The 21,769-nt window shown below is 38.3% G+C and overlaps 1 protein-coding gene across 4 annotated transcripts in view; it reads left to right on the forward strand.

Moving 5' to 3' along the window:
• Nucleotides 1-3,112: 3,112 nt before the first annotated feature.
• The window catches only part of syt1a (synaptotagmin Ia), a 235,989-nt gene continuing 217,332 nt past the window's right edge, over nt 3,113-21,769 (forward strand). For 3 of the 4 annotated variants that reach the window (XM_066723614.1, XM_066723615.1, XM_066723616.1), the window contains exon 1: nt 3,113-3,424. The gene's annotated coding sequence lies outside the window, so the exon portion shown is untranslated. The remainder of the gene's footprint in view (nt 3,425-21,769) is intronic. The other variant, XM_066723619.1, reaches the window with a different exon arrangement.

A 21,769-nucleotide genomic window follows, 5' to 3' on the forward strand; every position in this document is an offset into this window, starting at 1 on the left:
CTGATGCACTGTGGTCACTTAACACGTAGAAATGTTTAATTCAGCCTGTCATTCCTTAAGGGAATTAGTGCTAAATGTGACTGTTGTATCCGTCCTGATCAATACAGCACTTGGAGACACAGAAGATCATTAAAAAAAAAAAAAGCATCATCCACTCTAATAGGAAAATACTTTGTGATTCGTTTTAAGTTAGTGTCAATTAGCAATCAATAGATCAATCCTTTGGGATTGTGTAATTCATTTTTCTTTGGGATTCCCCTGAAATCACATGACAAACTTCAGTACTATAGAAATCTATTATAGAACAGGAAATTATTATTGTCCATAATAAAAAAAAAAAAGAAACTGTGATTTCCCCAAAATGAAAATAGATATGTAATTTGTTTATTACACGCCATATTATGTGATCACCCAACTCCAGCTTTGAGCCTAAATTCCCATTTTCTTTGTTAATTTTCCGTTTCAGTAACCTTGTTAAGATAATGCCTCAGGTGAAATGGCTCTTTGCTGGTTGTTTTTATGCCACAGTTTCTATTTAGAGAGAATACTTTAGGATGAACTACTTATAAGTATTGTTCGTGACTTTCTTTTTGAATTATGTATTCTGAAATATAATACACTTATTATTAATCTACTGTTGGTGTAAGTTAAATGAAAATGTAAAATACAATACTTGCTTGATCAGAAAGAGAAGTATTTAATTTACAATAAACAATTACAGAATGATGTTTGAAGAAATACGTTTGGTAATCAAATTGAAATGTTTTTGGTATATTACATTTTAACATTCAATTCATTCCTAAATGGATTTATAACACATATACTTTGTCTGCACTGCTTACTGGCAAGTAAGCAGTATAGGCATTCAAGACAAAAAAACAGAAGACACTTCTTCACACAGAGAGTCGTCACAATCTGGAACAAACTCCCCAGCGATGTGGTAGATGCTGAAAATTTGGGAACATTTAAATATATACTGGATAGGATCCTTGGATCACTCAGTTATTAATGGACACCAAATGAGCACGATGGGTAGAATGGCCTCCTCTCATTTGTAAACTTTCTTATGTTCTTAAGTGTAAACCTGAGCACCCAACAGTCAACAATATTACAGCAATAGTGCAATGTCATTTTACCTCTGTTTGCATCCATAGTCAGCCCCTTCATTTGGCTAAACACCAACTTCTTGCCTACTGAGAAGAGATATCAACTTTTGTCAACCCTTTATCTTAATAGGAAAGTGCTGCTGTTCATCAGTATAATAATCTCAAATACTTTTTGTATGTTAAATATGGATTCCATTTTATAAATTGTTCTGTATTTTTCTTAAATATACTGTAATTATAAACCTAATTTGGGAACACTTTACAATATGTCTGCCTAGTTACATTGTATTAAACTAGTAGGGACTCAGTAACTATATCTTAGTTACTCACAAGAACAGTGTAATTATGCATTTGTTAACATGCACTTATGAGTTACTAAGATGTAGTTACTGAGTACCTACTATGTTAATACACTAATTAGGGAGACCTATTGTAAAGTGTAACCCATTATTTTGTATTAGATGTGTAATTACATTTGTGAAACCTCATATAGAGAGACAGAGGGGGAGGAGATCAGAGGGTCCAAATGAATCAATGCTGCAGGTCGTTTTACCCTTTATTCTTTGAATACCCTTGTGATTTGTTGAGAGACAGGACAGGATAAGCTACTGCACTTACCTTCCCATGTCTTATTTATTAGTTCCTATTCCTACTACAATTCCATGGGGACATTTACACGCCTAAATCAGACACTAATACTTAATAATACATGTAGGACATAGTTTTTGTTTTTATGTTTTTACTTTGTCTTTAAATACAGATATAACAGTGTTTCATATGTTGAATAATTTAATCAGATTTTTTTTTTTTCATCTTGTGTGTTAAAATTAAGCATGTAGTTTTGTATACTCTTGCATCTGTATTTAACTCTTTGCACATGGGCAATTCTGAAAACAGACTTAAGAAATGGAGAGCCATCATTTAAACTTTTGCCTGAAAACTTTTGACAAGAAATAAAAATAATAAAAACAGAAGTCAACATGTATTTTTCACCCAATTGTTCTGGTCCGCTCTTGTGGTTTAATCTCAGCGGGGCATAATGCATTTCTGTAGATTGAAATGTACCTGATCCATTTCACATGTTATGAGCAGCAGGCTCTTCTACTAAGTATAACAAAGAAGCAGAATAAGAAATACAGTGGAGGGAAGCTGGAGTATATGCTCACACTTAAAACTATAGGACCACATGGAGCTAAGAAAGGAATGCTCAGCAGAAACCATTTGTTCATAATACATTTCTGTGACTGATCTCATCAAAATATCTCCCCCGTGTTGAGGTCAGAAACCTGAACACCTCTGGGATGAACTGAAGTAGCAAATAGCAGGAAGGAGACTGCAGGGACCGACTTTCATGATCCACAGCTTTTGTAAATATACTGCTGGTAATAAATTAAAAAAGAATCACACGGCTTCCATCAGCTGTTATCAAGAATTTATTATAAAATATTTTACCATGTCCTTCTTTAGAAGTGAAATTAACAGCTTGTTATACAGACATATAAACAGCCCTGCTCTGGATGAAATATTGCCACAGAGCTAGTTTAAAAGTATAGAAGAGGTATTTCTCACAGTGGCAACAATCCTGTATTTAATTTAAAACAACCCAGTTACTTTCAATTTTGAATTCAGATCTGTATGCATTTTCTTCTTGTACATATTTGTGTGTCCATGTTTTATTATTGATAGGCACATCCTCCCGAGGGAAATCATGTCACGTCAGTGCCCCTCCGTGTGCCTGCTCTGATGAAGTGTGTGTGTGTGTATGTGTGAGTAAGGAGGGGCTGGGGTTGCTATGCCCCCCCCCCCACCGGCCCTCCTCGCATCCCTGAGGAAAAGTGCTTATTTGATGTCCTTGATTGTCATTCGCGGGGGCCCTTGGTACAGAACGTATGGGATGCAAATGCAAGATGAAAGGGTCATCCTAGTTTACTGCTGCCAGATTAGATATTCCAGGCAGCTCCCCTGGACTCAGCCAATCAGAGGCAAGGACTCAGTGATGCAGGCCCTCTCTCACTGGAGGGATTCCGAAGAAACTGCAGTGTGATGATGCTCTGTTAAACAGTCTAGTGTCTCTCCCTCTCTTTCTCCCTCTCTCACTCCCTGCCCAGTGCTAGATGAATCCAGTGTCTGTTTTTTTTTGTTTTGTTTTTTGAATAGGGGATAACACCGTGCCGTACGTAAGGCTGACCAGAACATAAAAGCTGCAGCAAGACTTTCTTTGACAAGACACCACCTTTGATTCCATATTTCCAGATGAGCTTTTCTTAGAAGGCAACCACCTAGAGCCCAGTTTGTGCCACAAAAGACAGCAATTCCAGGTAAGACCCTGTTCTCTCTCAGTCTTTGGTGCCATGGAAGACACAACTGTTATTACTGAAGTACAGGGAAGTCTACTAAACTGAGTGCTCGTGTTCACCATCCTTTACAAGCTGATGCCTTTGCTGAATTGTTTATTTGTGAATGTGTTTAATTATATTTGGAGAGGAGTGAGTGGGAGGGTGGGGGATTTCATTATACCGTACTATAGTTTTTATTGGCCAAGAGTACCCCCTTTTGAAAGTGAGGTTTATGCCTTACTCTTGTTTATTCAAATAAAGCACGGTGCGTGGGAAGAGGTAGTGGACCTGAAGCGCAACACAACTGCTTTCAAATTGCAGCCAGGGAAACTAATCCTCCGGTCCATACCATCAGATAAAACGGCAAGGTTGTTTTTGCAGCTCTCAAATGTGATGGCTTTATCTTTCACTCGACTTGCTTAGATTAGGAAAACTATTGATTTTCTAATTATGAACACTGTTAACTGAAAGGAACCCTACCTTTCCGGATCAACATTTGTTTCATTTAAAGCTTTTTTTGTTTTTCTAGCATGTGATTGCGCTCAGATATTTAAAGACACATTTCAAATAATAATTATGATGCATCTGAAATGGCTACATATCACATTGTATCACATATGGCATAAGACAAGGTAATGCCAGTGATCTTAATTTAAGCTTTTGTCCTCATGTTATGAATGTATAGTATTTTAAATCTATAATCTGTATTAATATTGTGAAAGGATTTGATAGAAAGATTTATGATGCAAGACAGCCGATATAACCAAAACCCTTTTTAATGTCTATGGGTGTGATTTAAGCTCTAAAAACAAATACTTTTAGTTGTAATATATATTTTATTTTGTCAAATTGAAAATACTATATATGTGTGTGGCAATCCAAGCTGTTGGGTTTTACTAACAACCAACAAAACTACAGAGAAATTATAGCTTGTTTTCTCATCCCAGATGGCTTCATGTCTCAGGTGGAATGATAGCGGTTGCTATGAACACTTATGGGCATCACAAGTTGCACAACTCTAACACTTGTCTTATATAATACTGTAGCTGAACTTGCATAACAGACCCAGAAAATACCAGATTTTGCATCAATAATAATAAACTGAATCACAGCATAGATGTTTAAAGTGAACAGCTGGCAACTGTCAATCAGTCTGTCAATATTTCCAACATGCCAGAAGTATCAGACAACTGTTGGTTTTCAAAATATGATGCTTTTATTATGCTTATAGGGAAGTGTGTTAATAGCAGTTTTTACAATCTGTAATTCAATCAACACTGATACACATTGCCGTCCATTGTTCATCAGACCCAGATGAGTGATTTCTGTCAGATGGGAGGCTGTATATAGATCTCTCCTGTTAAATGTTCCTGGCAGGCTTTGTGAATGTGGTTTTGAATGGGCAACAGACAAAACAAAAAAGGTGCTTGGCCACCGTGTACTGACAGATGTTAGTTTCCAAATAAATAATGTCCTTCAATTGTCTAGGGTGGTGTCATGTTTTATATCCCTTATTTAATATTAATTAATGAGCAGCAAGGAAACAAAAAACACAGATTCTTTATGAACATATACTAACAGATGTAACCTGTGTTAAATCTCAGGTTTTCGACTTGAATAAGTCTGTGGGGCGGCATTAGTGCGGTGGTACAAATGCCACTTCTGTTTTTCAACATTTACACGCACAACTGTAGTGCTGCTCTTGAGAACAATTGAAAATAAAAACATATGGAATGTTTCTCTTGTGATTTGACCTTGATACTTTGTGTTTTATTTACATACATTTAAGCCATGTTTTTAGTTGTATTCGTAATTTTGTTTTGTTGTATTCTTATTGTTTTCTGTTTAATGGATTGGATGCATTTTAAATTAGATTCTAATATACTTTATACTTCTCTTGTCTTGTATGCAGAGTGTTCACTCTAAACTTGAGTTTGACTGTTGTGTTTCAGTGATCAGGAGACCCTTGGGATTGCAAATGTAAATGAGGAAGCTATTAAGGAAGTATTGCCCTATAATTCTTGAAATCTTACCATTTAAGAAGGGATTCAGGTCAATTTCATCTATCAGTTGTCTTTCTTATATGGTGTGTAAATATGTCTCATTCACAATTTCAGTGGGGTTAAGGTCAGGTAATTTTGGAGGTCACATGCAATTCAAAACCTGTTTGTTATTTTTCAGCAATTTGCTGTTAGTTCGTGTTTTTTGGGAAATCATTTCACTGTACCACTCAATATTTTGAAACGTCCAGAACATAAATTATTTCATAATATAAATGTGAAAGAGGTATGTAAGCACAAAATGCTTTCTGACTGCAGATCCCCTTGAGCCGCTGGCAAAAATCACAGGTTGATTTGAGGTTCGCAAAGGTCAGAGTGTGTTTCAAATGTAGTCCAAAGACGTGGTAAGAGCATGAGGTTAATAAATAAGTACAGGATCAATGCAATGCTAGAATACAGTTGGCATAAGGTAACCCTTGACAGTGGGGAAAAAGAACCAGAACCAAAAAAAAAACGTCACAGCTGATCTAGTTGTTTTCTGTCCTAATTTAAAAAGGGATCTCAGCCGGCTTAAAGCCAAGCCCTGGATTTGATCAGTCAATCAGGATCAGGCTGCCTCTGCTGTAATTTACAAAATAGACCCAGCTATATGTATTATATGTATTTGTGTTTTTACTTCATTTTATACTTGTCCATCCATTTTTGGTAAAATTCAAGAAGCAGTTGCTCTACAATTTGTGAATATTATATGTACATATATATCTGAACTGTTCTATTGTGTTTATACAATACAGTTATGGAAAGAACCTAAAATCATGAAAGATACGGGGGCATTTGATGTATCTTGCTCATTTGTTATTGAGAAGCTAAGAAATTGATCAAAATAAACATGTTAAATTGTGTATATAAGAGATGAAGATCTCAAAGAACATTCCAGGAAATGCCATTCCAAAAACATCGAACCAGAAGCACCAAACAGGGGTGTCAGGACCGAGAGCAGCATGCTTCTGAAAGGGCTGTTTTTTCCTCCACACCTCGTGAATATTTATCCGTTTCCTTGGTTAGTGTTCCAGTCAGAACCGATCAAGTTCCCTTTTATACTGTGAAATTCAAATTTTCTTCTCTTCTGAAAACAGCCAGGAGATACAGTAAGATAGGAAATGGAATTATTGCAGCGCTAAATTTGCCAGGGCTTGGAAGAACACTCTAATCTTACCTTTCCTCATTATTCATGTTTTACTGATGCATCCACAGTACACATAATTGAGGCTGCCTGGATGCATTATACATGTTTGATATAAAAAAATACATTTTATAAAGTGTCAGGCCCCGAGGTATGACTATGCTTGATTAAATATGAGATGTATGTTATGAAGAGAAAAAGAGTCTGCTAGAATGGAAACGGAAAAAGTGAATAATTAGTTTTGCCTAGACAATTAGTGAAATGTAGCTAAATACAACCTTTCCTAGTTTTCAAGCTTCAGCTAGGAGCAGTTTAAAAATTTGTATATTTCATATCTAGTGCATAATCAAAGACAATGAAAATGTTGGAGTCTTAACACTGCTGGAAAAGCATGACAATGATCCTACTTTGAGAATTTACTCATTATTGTTTTAAGAAAGGTGGGTGTGATCTCTGAGACTGAATTGTGTTTATCAGTAACCAGGGAGCTCCTGTTGCTAAAACCTTAGTCAGGCAATCTTTAGAGATAAGGTACAAATTACAAGATCAATAAAGCAGTTGTAGTGATAGAGGCCCAGCATTATATTTCAATGGCCAGTTAGGATTCTCTTTGTTGACGAATAAAATCCGTCACTTATCTAATCTTGGTGACTAGCCTCAAAAGTGACCATTTCCCCCCTAAATAAATCTACAGTTTCACCCTTTGAATTCCAAAATATACACATGGCATGCAGCAGATAAAGAGGTGGGTCATGTGTACTTTAGGGGAAATAATCAGCCATAATTTCTGATCTCAAACCCTCCTGAGTAAACAGAGTGGATATCCCGATTACACTTCTAACGGGAATAATGCAGGGGGTAGGAAAAACATAGTTGAAAAGGGTGAACAGCTGCACCTTGTTATTAATGACTCTCTGGCTGAGAGGATAAGAACAGCTACAGGCGAGTGCTAATGTGCTGTCTGCTGAAATCCTTCTCTTTACTCTGGCTTTTTGTGGCGGCTTCAATGGGTCATTTGCAGGGAGCCATGTGTGGAAAGGAGCAAATGGGATAGCTCCTTTAAGAGCCTTTCTAAAATGTAGGTTTCCTGCTTAATTAGCAACACACATTTCTGTAATTAATTTACCAGATACCTGCAGGGTTTGACAGTTCCACAGTTAAGATCTAGGTATTTTACTTTAATATTCATTTTAAAATGGCTTCTCCATTGCTCTGTTAAAGGTAAAGATTCAATAGAGGTTGTGTAGACCTAAACAAGTATCAAATTCAAGTCTAAGTGGACATGCTTTTCCAGATGAATAACTATTTTATAGTGGTATTAAAAAGGAAAAAAGAACACAATGCATTTACAAAGTACTTTACATTCAAATTATGATTCACTCCATATGCCAAGGATGCCCCAAGCCTGGTTCTTGAGGACTACAATACATCTGTTTTTATTCCACCCTGAGTTCTTAACAATTCATTATTTAATAGTATTAAGTTTTATTCCACCATGACAGCTTAATTCCGTTACAGTTGTGGGTAAGTAAATGCTGATTATGTTTTCCTTACCAAATGCCAAAATACACAACATTATAACAAGTAGTAAATTATGTTTTGAAGACTGGTGATATTGTGCTGCCTCCAACATTTAAAGAGTTTACTCAAAGTTCTGTATCTCATCCCGATGTTGACATACATTGTTGCAGTTTCGATCCCTTGCAGATTGTATCCAGTAGTTAAATGGTATAGGGACAAAAATAATTCTAAATCCCTTCAGATTCAATTAAGTTATCACAGATTTGAGAATCTATTTGACAGAGAATGTATGGTTCATGACTTGACATGAAAATGATAACAAAGCAATCATAATTCTGAGAAAATATTTTCCAGTGACTCATGTCTAAAACAATACAGTTATAGTACAAACAGAATTGTTTTTCAAATTATTGTATCCTTACAAACAGAAACTTATTTCCCTCTTATTACAGAAAATAAATAAATAGTGGATTCAGACCCAGCCATCCGTGGGTAATGTAGAGGTTTCAATCTCTTTAAATTGCTGTCATCATTTTAATGTGTAGTTAAGTGGTGTTGTGATGTTTTATTTAAGTCTTGGATAAACAACACTGCAACTGTCTTCATCATCCATGTCAGATATGTATGTCTGCACTCTTGACCAAAATGTCACAATATACAATGGCACTCATGGTGCATTTCACCCCCCAAAAATAATTAAAATAAATGGAGTGAATCAGTCCACTGCCAGACTCCCTCGCTGGAAATGGCACTATGTGCTTGGACTGAAATCTGCACAGGATGAGGTCTTGAGACCAGAGATCAAATGTGTGGTCCCTACAGTGCAATTCCCTACAGTACTTTGTATGATGTCCCAAGCCATCCTTTCCTATTGTGAACACACCTGTGCAGCCATTGGTCTCCTGGGTGATGGCTTTTAGGCCACACTTCTGCTTAAACTTCACAGCATGTTTCGCCATCTGTATTCAATACCTCATAGGTTTGGCCTGTTTGGGTTTAGTCCTACCGAGATGTATTCTGTTTCCATAAGATATTCACCACTGTCAGCTTCAGGAACAATACAGTCTCCACAGTCATAGACGGTCATAGTTGTGATGTAATAACAAAGAACCATTCCATGCTGAAGGGCAGTCAACTGAGCTCCATATTCCACACTGAAGTTGCAGTTTGCCTGAATATACATTTGGATTACCAAACATCTACATGTGAACCTCTGGTACAATCTATGAATGGCAGAGAGAAACTAGTTTCCATATTCTTGTTAAAAGGCATTGCATGTTGTTTTCATATTGATATATTTTACACCCAAATGGAATACTGTGTGAACACTGCTTTTTGCAGCTCCACTTGATAATAAAGCTAAAATATCTTTGAATGCCTTTATTTCTTATACAGATTTAATATAAAAAATACACTCTGGGATTAGAAATTGCATCATGATAAGACAAAAGTTAACCAATTTTGTTTTGGTCTCCCTTTTTATATAAAATTAAACTAGACACCAAGAGGAAATTACATTTTCCTCCTACCCTTTTTAATATCCTGAGTTAACAGCATCCAGCAGATGACAAGACCTTTTGGCAATACCTTCCACCTGAAGATTTTGTTGATCAAACTATCATATACTGGACATTATCAAAAAGATTAATAAAGATTTCACTCTGCAATAGCTCCGTCAGATATTATCCACTATATGCCTTTTTGTTCGGGTGGGAATTGGTTGTTTATTCAATGTAGAATACCGTTGGCTGTTGTGATTAATTATTACTAAAGGGCAAATGTAGTCACAAAGGTAGTCTCCAGGACCTTTTCAATATTTTATAAATTTAATAAGGATCAGAGAGGCATATTGAGAAATGAATTCTTTTAATTCATCCGATTTTTTCAAACACCCCACACTTTGTTGACCTTAACACCAGGGAGAGAAGGACCCGATGGCCAAGTGTAAAATTAGCTGCAATCTAGATAAAGAAAGAAAAAGGAAACATATGTTACGAAGGTGATCGTACTGCCAAAGGTAATATATAATGAATTAGAATTAATGCTTGGGATTTGATAAGGGAAGGCTGAAGCATACTTATATGGATGCATTTAATTTTACTTTGAAGAGTTCACAATGGTCTCCCACTGATTTAGCCTTTTGGCTTATTGGATCACAGCAAGGTAGCAATGTTCAGATACTGAAAGTCACTAACAGCGATTCCTGAATTCTTTAGCAAAACGTCTCAAGGCCCTTTGAACCAATTGTCAACTGCATAGCAAAGAATTATTTTCTCTTACAAAAGATAAGAACCATGTTGTACAAAGAAAGGTTAAATACTCTTACATTTTTGAAAGGGAAGTGTGCAAGGGGCAGAGGTAAAGCTTCCAAAAGGCGCTGTACTCCTCACAAATTGGGGTTATTTAATTTTGAAAGGGTTTTGAATAATGTAGAAATCTTTACAACGGTGACAATGGAATAACAGCAGGAGAAGGAAGATGAATAGGCTTTATTTCTGACCTGGCTTTAGTTCTTAGTCAATGGTATTATGGGGGAAAGTAGCTCTGTCACCACACTTGGATACGGTATCAAAATGATTGTGTACCAATACATTTTTGAATTACAGTGTTGTATTTCTGACTTAAGGCTTTACTATAAAACTGATAAGTGAAACAAAAAAAAAACATACTTATACATTTAGAGGATATACAGTTATTTATAGTATGTGAGGGACCAGAATGCATGTGCATAATTTATTTTAGGTTGAAAGCTTTCCTCACTGAATGTCTTATACACTCACCTAAAGGATTATTAGGAACACCTGTTCAATTTCTCATTAATGCGATTATCTAACCAACCAATCACATGGTAGTTGATTCAATGCATTTAGGGGTGTGGTCCTGATCAAGACAATCTCCTGAACTCCAAACTGAATGGCTGAATGGGAAAGAAAGGTGATTTAAGCAATTTTGAGCGTGGCATGGTTGTTGGTGCCAGACGGGCTGGTCTGAGTATTTCACAATCTGCTCAGTTACTGGGATTTTCACGCACAACCATTTCTAGGGTTTACAAAGAATGGTGTGAAAAGGGAAAAACATCCAGTATGCGGCAGTCCTGTGGGCGAAAATGCCTTGTTGATGCTAGAGGTCAGAGGAGAATGGGCCGACTGATTCAAGCTGATAGAAGAACAACTTTGACTGAAATAACCACTCGTTACAACCGAGGTATGCAGCAAAGCATTTGTGAAGCCACAACACGTACAACCTTGAGGCGGATGGGCTACAACAGCAGAAGACCCCACCGGGTACCACTCATCTCCACTACAAATAGGAAAAAGAGGCTACAATTTGCACAAGCTCACCAAAATTGGACAGTTGAAGACTGGAAAAATGTTGCCTGGTCTGATGAGTCTCGATTTCTGTTGAGACATTCAGATGGTAGAGTCAGAATATGCCGTAAACAGAATGAGAACATGGATCCATCATGCCTTGTTACCACTGTGCAGGCTGGTGGTGGTGGTGTAATGGTGTGGGGGATGTTTTCTTGGCACACTTTAGGCCCCTTAGTGCCAACTGGGCATCGTTTAAATGCCACGGCCTACCTGAGCATTGTTTCTGACCATGTCCATCCCTTTATGACCACCATGTACCCATCCTCTGATGACTACTTCCAGCAGGATAATGCACCATGTCACAAAGGTCCAATCATTTCAAATTGGTTTCTTGAACATGACAATGAGTTCACTGTACTAAACTGGCCCCCACAGTCACCACATCTCAACCCAATAGAGCATCTTTGGGATGTGGTGGAACGGGAGCTTCGTGCCCTGGATGTGCATCCCACAAATCTCCATCAACTGCAAGATGCTATCCTATCAATATGGGCCAACATTTCTAAAGAATGCTTTCAGCACCTTGTTGAATCAATGCCACGTAGAATTAAGGCAGTTCTGAAGGCGAAAGGGGGTCAAACACAGTATTAGTATGGTGTTCCTAATAATCCTTTAGGTGAGTGTACATCATAGGTTATAAAATAGGTCATAAAATGTTCAATTTAAATGCAACCTTATTTTAAACAAAACAAAAATTGTGGAAAACTCAAACAATTAGAGTGTGTTATTTCATTTTATTTTCAAATTACAAGTGTTTGGTGATTTGGACAGAAACTCAAGTCTTGTAATGCTAGTGGCTGTGAAAGGACATGTCCACCTTTGTTAATCACACTTTTTTCACAAAACCAATACAAGGAAAAGCAGATTTTCTTCAGTCAAATTCCTAAAGCAAGCATCCAGGGATATTTAACTCATCCCATACAGTGGGCTTTAATAATCAAGAGGACAAAAGTTCAGCTTATGTATTCACACATTTAATTAAATAACAATTAATAATAATATATATACACTGCTCAAAAAAATTAAGGGAACACTTAAATCACACATCGGATCTTGATGAACGAAATATATTAAAGATCAAAATCTTTACTGTTCATTGTGTAATTCGTTGAGAACAAAATGATGTAACAACGGTCATCGGAAACCAAAATCACCAACCGATTGAGGGCTGGATTCAAACTCACACTGAAAATCAAAGTAAACAATTGAAATCACAGGCTTTTCCAACTTGTGTGAATTTCACCACAACAACTCATAATGTGACTCAGTAGTGTGTATGGCCCCCACGTGCCTATATGCACTCCTGACAACATCTGGGCATGCTCCTGATGAGACAGCGGAGAAGGATCTCCTCCCAGACCTGGATCAGGGCATCAGTGAGCTCCTGGACAGTCTGTGGCGCTACTTGGGGCCTTTGGATGCACTGATGCATAACGTCCCAAAGGTTCTCAATTGGATTCAGGTCTGGGGAACGTGAGGGCCAGTAAATGGCATCAATGCCTTCGTCATCCAGGAACTGCCTACACACTCTGGCCACATGAGGCCAGGCATTGTCCTACACCAGGAGGAACCCAGGGCCCACTGCACCACTGTAAGGCCTGACGATGGGTGTGAGGATTGCATCCCGGTACCTAACAGCAGTCAGGGAGGGTACCATTGGTTAGCACGTGGAGGTCTGTGCGACCCTCCAAGGATATGCCTCCCCAGACCATCACTGACCCACTGCCAAACTGGTCCTGCTGGATGATGTTGCAGGCAGCATAACGTTCACCACGGCGTCCCCAGACTCTTTCACTTCTGTCACATGTGCTCAGTGTGAACCTGCTCCTGTGAAGAGAACGGGGCGCCAATGGCAGACCTGCCAATTCTGGTGTTCTCTGGCGAATGCCAATCGAGCTGCATGGTGCTGGGCTGTGAGCACAGGTCCCACTAGAGGACGTCGGGGCCTCATGCCACCCTCATGGAGGGTCAGAAACATGCACACCAGTAGTCCGCTGGAGGTCATTTTGTAGAGCTCTGGCAGTGCTCCTCCTGTTCCTCCTCGCACAAATGAGCAGATACCGGTCCTGCTGCTGGGGTTGATGCCCTTCTACAGCCCTGTCCAGCTCTCCTCGTGTAACGGGCTGTCTCTTGGTATCTCCTCCATGCTCTTGAGACTGTACTGGGAGACACAGCAAACCTTCTTGCGATGGCACATATGGACGTGCCATCCTGGAGGAGCTGGGCTACCTGTGCTACCTGAATGGGCTGCAGGTACCGCCTCATGATACCAGTAGTGACAAGGACACTAGCAAAACACAAAACTAGAGAAGAATCAGTCAGGAAGAATAAGGAGAGAGCAATTGTCTGTGGCCACCACCTGCAAAACCATTCTCTTTTTGGGGGTTGTCTTGCTGTTGCTTCTCCAGTGCACCCGTTATCACTTTCATTTGCACCAAAACAGGTGACATTGATTCACAATCACTTAGGCTTCCTAACTGGACAGATTGATATCCCTGAAGTTTAATTGACTTGGTGTTATACTGTGATGATTACGTGTTACCTTCATTTTTTGAGCTGTGTATATATAATGTGCCAAACAAACATACTACTCATTATTGACATATTTACTATTTAGAAGACATTTAAGGCAATTAGTAAAATCAGCCAATGATGCAGATGCTGGTGTGTAGCTTTAAACCTACACAAAATAGATGGAAACTGTAAAACGCATTAGGAAGGTAACAAGCATCAATAGTGCATGATCGTGTGTTTGTGTGTGTGATAGATATTATATGATTTTATTTCATTCTTGACTTCCTCTTAACAAGATATACACTCACCTAAAGGATTATTAGGAACACCATACTAATACTGTGTTTGACCCCCTTTCGCCTTCAGAACTGCCTTAATTCTACGTGGCATTGATTCAACAAGGTGCTGAAAGCATTCTTTAGAAATGTTGGCCCATATTGATAGGATAGCATCTTGCAGTTGATGGAGATTTGTGGGATGCACATCCAGGGCACGAAGCTCCCGTTCCACCACATCCCAAAGATGCTTTATTGGGTTGAGATCTGGTGACTGTGGGGGCCAGTTTAGTACAGTGAACTCATTGTCATGTTCAAGAAACCAATTTGAAATGATTGGACCTTTGTGACATGGTGCATTATCCTGCTGGAAGTAGTCATCAGAGGATGGGTACATGGTGGTCATAAAGGGATGGACATGGTCAGAAACAATGCTCAGGTAGGCCGTGGCATTTAAACGATGCCCAGTTGGCACTAAGGGGCCTAAAGTGTGCCAAGAAAACATCCCCCACACCATTACACCACCACCACCAGCCTGCACAGTGGTAACAAGGCATGATGGATCCATGTTCTCATTCTGTTTACGCCAAATTCTGACTCTACCATCTGAATGTCTCAACAGAAATCGAGACTCATCAGACCAGGCAACATTTTTCCAGTCTTCAACTGTCCAATTTTGGTGAGCTTGTGCAAATTGTAGCCTCTTTTTCCTATTTGTAGTGGAGATGAGTGGTACCCGGTGGGGTCTTCTGCTGTTGTAGCCCATCCGCCTCAAGGTTGTACGTGTTGTGGCTTCACAAATGCTTTGCTGCATACCTCGGTTGTAACGAGTGGTTATTTCAGTCAAAGTTGCTCTTCTATCAGCTTGAATCAGTCGGCCCATTCTCCTCTGACCTCTAGCATCAACAAGGCATTTTCGCCCACAGGACTGCCGCATACTGGATGTTTTTCCCTTTTCACACCATTCTTTGTAAACCCTAGAAATGGTTGTGCGTGAAAATCCCAGTAACTGATTGGTTGATTAGATAATTGCATTAATGAGAAATTGAACAGGTGTTCCTAATAATCCTTTAGGTGAGTGTATATATATACAGCTCTGGAACAAATTGAGCACTGCAAATTTTTCTTAAATCAGCATCTCTACATGTATGGCAGCCATTCCATTCCAGTGTCTGTTGAATTCCAGCACAGTCACACCTCATTCTACTGAATGAGCTACTGATTAGGTGATCACCTGAACCAAATCTTATTTAACGAGGAAAAGTATAAAAACCACTGCTGTAGTCATCACTATCCTCTTGAATAGGACCAGCTGGATGGCAAAAACAGTGCTAGTAGTACCTCAAAAGTAATGGGAATCAAAAAATAACTATTGACCCTGCCAAAAGAGTTGAAAAGGAATGTTTTGAGTGAGGAAAAGAAGGTTCAATTCTGGCTTTACTGGCAGAGGGTTACAGTGAGCGTCGGGTTGCTTCCATCCTTAACATTTCAAAGACGGCACTTCATAAGAACAAGGTCAAGCAGCAGACATTGGGGACAACAAAGCTACAGACCGGCAGAGGGCGAAACGACTCTCCACTGACCGGGATGACCGCCAACTCATTCGAATGTCACTCAACAACCATAGGATGACATCAAGTGACCTACAAAAAGAATGGCAAACGGCAGCTGGGGTGAAGTGCATGGTGAGGACGGTTCGAAACAGGCTCCTATGGGCAGGGCTGAAGTGAAGAAGAGTGAAGCAGAGGTTTGCAAAAGACCATAAGGATTGGACCGTAGAGGACTGGAGTAAGGTCATCTTCTCCGATGAGTCCAATTTTCAGCTTTGCCCAACACCTGGTCGTCTGATTGTTAGACGGAGACCTGGAGAGGCCTACAAGCCACAGTGTCTCGCACCCACTGTGAATTTTGTTGGAGGATCGGTGATGATCTGGGGGTGCTTCAGCAAGGCTGGAATCGGGCAGATTTGTCTTTGTGAAGGACGCATGAATCAAGCCACGTACAAGGTTGTCCTGGAAGAAAACTTGCTTCCTTCTGCTCTGACAATGTTCCCCAACTCTGAGGATTGTTTTTTTCCAGCAGGACAATGCTCCATGCCACACAGCCAGGTCAATCAAGGTGTGGATGGAGGATCACTAGATCAAGACCCTGTCATGGCCAGCCCAATCTCCAGACCTGAACCTCTTTGAAAACCTCTGGACTGTGATCAATAGGAAGATGGATGGTCACAAGCCATCAAATGAGCTGCTTGAATTTTTGTGCCAGGACTGGCATAAAGTCACCCAACATCAATGTGAAAGACTGGTGGAGAGCACGCCAAGACGCATGAAAGCTGGGATTGGAAATCAGGGTTATTCCACCAAATATTAATTTCTGAACTCTTCCTTAAAACATTAGTATTGTGTTGTTTAAAAATGAATATAAATTTATTTTCTTTGCATTATTCAAGGTCTGACAACACTGCATCTTTTTTGTAATTTTGACCAGTTGTCCTTTTCTGCAAATAAATGCTCTAAATGACAATATTTTTGTTTGGAATTTGGGAGAAATGTTGTCAGTAGTTTACAGAATAAAACAAAAATGTTCATTTTACCCAAACACATACCTATAAATAGTAAAACCAGAGAAACTGATAATTTTGCAGTGGTCTAGTGAAGTCCTTCAATTAGTGAAGACATGGGTACAGGCCATTTACTCACAAGATTCTCTTAACCAATTCTTAAAGCCAGCAAATCCTTTGTTTTGGGTGGTTAACCATTTTATTAAAAATTGCGTTACTTATTTTTATTTTTGTTTTCATTAATTGAATGCGAGGCTTGATATATAATATGGATATTTTACATTTTTGTTCTGCCTTTTGCACCTTGAGAAATAGATGGGTATTGAAATCCTCTTTCATCCTTCCTGTTTGATTTTAGTCTAGATACATGTGCATTCTTCAAATTGTTGACTTCTGCCGGCATGAATGTCTTATTAAAATTGAAAACCCCAGCTACTATAAATAATGCTTGGGGAAAGGATCAGAAACAAATGTGGCCTAATGCAGCTGTATACCTGTTTAATTTTGCATAGTAAGTGTAAGCTCTGGTATTTGTGCTTGTGAATGTATGTGTGCCATTCTGTTCTGATGCAAACATCCTTGTTTGTAACTATGGCAACCAAGTCTCTTGCCCAACGAATGCTATCATTCTAAAGATTTCTCTATACCACAAGAATACACCCATGTGTGCTTTCTCTTACAGAGCTAAACATAACCTACTTTACTCTCCTACCTGGAGACTTCATGTGATCCTTCTGCTCTGCCCCTCCCTGCTGTATAGGGATGAGAGCTATGAGAGCTATTTGACGTATGCATATTGCATACCCAGTCATTGATATCTTCTGTAAAGCAGAATATTAATTTCTGCACCATGTCAGGCATTCCAACCCAATAAGGTTGCTCTGATTGTATTTCACATGGTGTTTCCATGCTATAGCATTGTAAACCAGTGTTACTCGCCAGTATCTGAATCGGCTACAGCTGCTAAATGCACAGTGTTGTTTCCATTTGCCACAGCTGAAATGCATTTCATATTGCAGATCAAATTGTACTTCAACCTCACCCGAAAAACAATACAATGAGATAACTTTGAAGATTAATCATTTGCAGTCCTTTTGCCATTATTTTTGGATATGCCACATTAAGATACACTTTGATTTTCCTGAGATGTTGCTGTTTTTTCCTTCCCTGAGCTAAGCGTGGTTTATATCAAATGACTCCAAGTTATTGTGTGAATTAATTACTGGAAGCCCTGGGGGGTTAGTGTTGCTTAGAAGATAAAGCATCACATGGTTGTAGACGATAACCTTTTTTTCTCTTTTTCTGGGGAGCTTACAGCAACCATGCTGAAATGATTGAGATTGCATACATCCTATTTCCCTTCAGTAATTTTAAAAGTATCTGTTTCAACTGAATACAAAATAAAACGCTTTTAGATTACCATAATTAACCTTTAATTAGGCTTCTCTTTTGTAGCCAAGGAGATTTCAGTCACGCTAGGATTATTCGATCTACTGGCAGCCCAGAGGAAGGCTGTGGTTGAGCACATCATGTTCAAGGTGGAACAACAGAGACAGCAAAATATTTTCCTAACCTTTTTACAAAAAACAATGTAGACTGCCCTTCTAAGCTTTTGCAATGCTATGGATCAAAGTTTATTTTGTTATGCCCCAGGGAGAAAACAATCTGGAATATCCTTGTTATAAAGAACATTCCACAGGCAATATTAGCCTGTTTGTTTTACCTGAGAAAAGGCTATGTATTAGAAATGCAGTCATGGAGAGGTTAACATTTCATTGTGGTTATATTTTATACCAAATAAATCTACAGACAACAGCATAAAACACCCTTAAAAATAGGCAGCCATTGAAGGAGTGAGTCACCTGTTTATTGGACAAAAGGTTAATTTTGAGGTGGAATCATGAATGGCTTTTTTGGTTAAATATAGAAAGTTATGATTCTTCAGAATATGTAATTGCAAAGTTTTCCTTTCCTGTTTTATGTAGCTTGTATTTACAAGTTTTACTGGGGAGCCTTGTGTGATTTTGAGCCTGAAGTTTGTCTCATTTGACTTTATTCACTTACTAGAAACAGGATTGTGATTAGCTGTTGTACCGTTCGTTCAGCATGGGAAGTAATTTTAGTATTATTTTTTATTGATTGAGGTATTGTTAATGTTTTGTGTATATGTTTTTTTGGCAGATTTGTTACTTAATATATTGACCAGTTTGATTCATATTTTAAAGCCACCATTAACCTGGCAATACATTTGTAATGTTTTGTAAAATTACATTTGTTTGTAACCACTGTTATGAAAATAACATATGCTGCCAGTTAATGCATACAGCATGATTGAAAAAGTCCTTCTTTGCCAAAAAATGTAAAAACTTTGAGCATTTGATAGAATTGCTTAGGGACTGAGTTATTTCCCAAGGTTGAACTTTGAACCAGTCATTTTCAGTGGTCCAATAGGTTTAAGCCAGCCTGATCAAAAGGGCTTCATGTTCAGATGATGGGACACCATTGCTTAGTGTTTGAAACATTTATTTCTGCCAACACTGACTTTCTTTTTATTCAACATGAGAAACTGATCTATCAATACAGAAATCTCCGGCAAACTTTGAAAGCAATTTCATACTGTCTTCTTTCGTTGTTTCTAATGGAGCAAGAAAGAAAGACTGTTCAGGCAGTGTGTGAGCTGGAGCAGAATAATAATGTGTGGAAATGAAGCACTTTCTCCTGAAAAAGAAGATGTACTCTCGGCAGGTCTCGCTAATACCTGTAACTCCCAACAGCATTTTCCCAGCATGGAAGGTACAGAAATCCATCAACAAATTATCTTGACGATGCAGGAAATTAAGCTATTTTGTTCTGGAAGCTGTTTACCACATTTTTTTTTTTTTTAATGCCATTCAGTTGTTTCAGAAATAAAGGTTGTAACCAGCTGGGGTCACAAATTTGGAATATGAATCTTTGGGTTGGATGGGAGAAACAAGAAAATACCCACCAGGTGTTTTGTGGACTGCGCTGCCAAACGGAATAGACTTTTTGCACAAACTTCTTTGTTGTTCTTTAATTAAAGTAATCTGGCTCATAATCATGAATGTTTGTGAGAATGTCATTTGGAAATCATACCACCCTAAGCTCTTTGTAATGGTAATTCAACAGTATAATGAAGTGGAATATTGTTGTTGAAAGGTTTCATATAGTTTGTTTCCTACTGCAGAACTGTTGCATTAAGTTCAATGCATATGTCTTGCTATAGTAATTAATTTCGGAGATCTTCACTTTAACACTATATTTAGACTCTTTAATGATAAACCTTAAAGACCTTCCATGATGAGATTTAACACTGCCCTCCTAGAAGGAAGAAGCAATGATTCCAGCAGGTTTGGTCTGTGGGATATGAAGAAAACATTTTATTTTAAAAATAATCTTTTTGAAGAATGTGAGTCTTATGAATTGATAGTTATATGCAACACTTATGACTTTATAAAGACCTGAAGCATATTATCATATCAGCACAAAGTCCTGCATAACTGAACACAGCCCCACACATGCAGTCTTCTACATTAAACTGATACATATATGTGCTCATGTGAATAGCTGAAGTTGACATAGAACTGGTCAATGTTAGATGGGATAATGTCAAGTATATGTCTCCAGATCTACTCAGACATTTTTAGTTTAATCGGCTTCTTCTTGGACAGCTTACCTAATGAAGATGCATTTTTTCTGCACCTCAACTGGAAAATAAAAGATTGAGGGGACAAACTGCCTTTGATGTTTATTTTTGCTTGAAATGGTTGCATTTGTTGAGGATTTAAATGATGGAAATTATAATTGACCAAGAATCCCGGAATACTTTTACAGAGCTATTTTAAATCAAAAGAATCACTTTGAAATTTACTAAATGTTTGAGCTTTGCAAGCAGTATGAAGCGGTGTAGCTATTATTTAAATTATGAGTACATTCCCCACCGATCAACATCATTTAAACCCTCACACTAAGCTCAATGTTCAGAAATGAATAGTCCAGTCATGCATCACTATCTTGGATAAAATTCAAATTGCGCAGAGTTATCCTACATTGTACAATTTTAATCTGTGATCAGTAATTTAAAGCTCAATAAGCATACAGAACATTCAAGGTGCTATTAAAAGGGAATTAAAAACCTATTGCGATATCTTGACTCCGAAATCGTCTTTAAAGGCTAAAAGCATATATCACCATGAAGCAAGGTGTATGCAGAAATTTTAACTTTTATTCTGCTTATCTGTCCTGACATGAAATTAAGTTAATTTATGTTCCACTGGAATGCTGATCAGACTAAAACACGAATAAAAAAGCTGTATATGTGGAGTTTGCTGATAGAGACCTGAGGCGATGCCTTCAATTCCCTACAATACCAGCAGCAACATGTAAGCTTTTCCTGGTGTAATGCAGGGTGGAAAAGGGAGAAAGAGCTCCTTTTTGAAATTATGTGCTCAGACCTGTATGGACACTTGGACTCTTCTCAGGCTGCAGAATGGATGTTGGGGTTTCACGTAATCCATTAAATGACAAGCCCCAGGATTAGCAGTTGTCTGTGCGCGTGTGATAAAAACAAATGAATAGAAATGAGTCGTCAGGAAGGCAGGGTATTAGTGTGATGTGACATAAAGTTATGAAGAGGGATTCACCATTCTCCAGAGATTAGCTTGGGAACACTGTGGGGGATGATTTGGGATCTATTCTGGGATGTAATCGCCAAGCAGGGTGTATCTTGTATACTAATTCACATTTTTATGTAGCACAATATAGTTTAGAAGTGAGACCACTAATTTAAAATCCACAGGTATTCCCTTTGTGTAACATTCAAATATCATTATTCTTTTTGAAATTAACTGGAAATAATTGAATGATCCATGTAATCAAGATTGAT

Source organism: Amia ocellicauda, chromosome 15, assembly GCF_036373705.1.
Source record: "Amia ocellicauda isolate fAmiCal2 chromosome 15, fAmiCal2.hap1, whole genome shotgun sequence".
Lineage (NCBI taxonomy): Eukaryota > Metazoa > Chordata > Actinopteri > Amiiformes > Amiidae > Amia > Amia ocellicauda.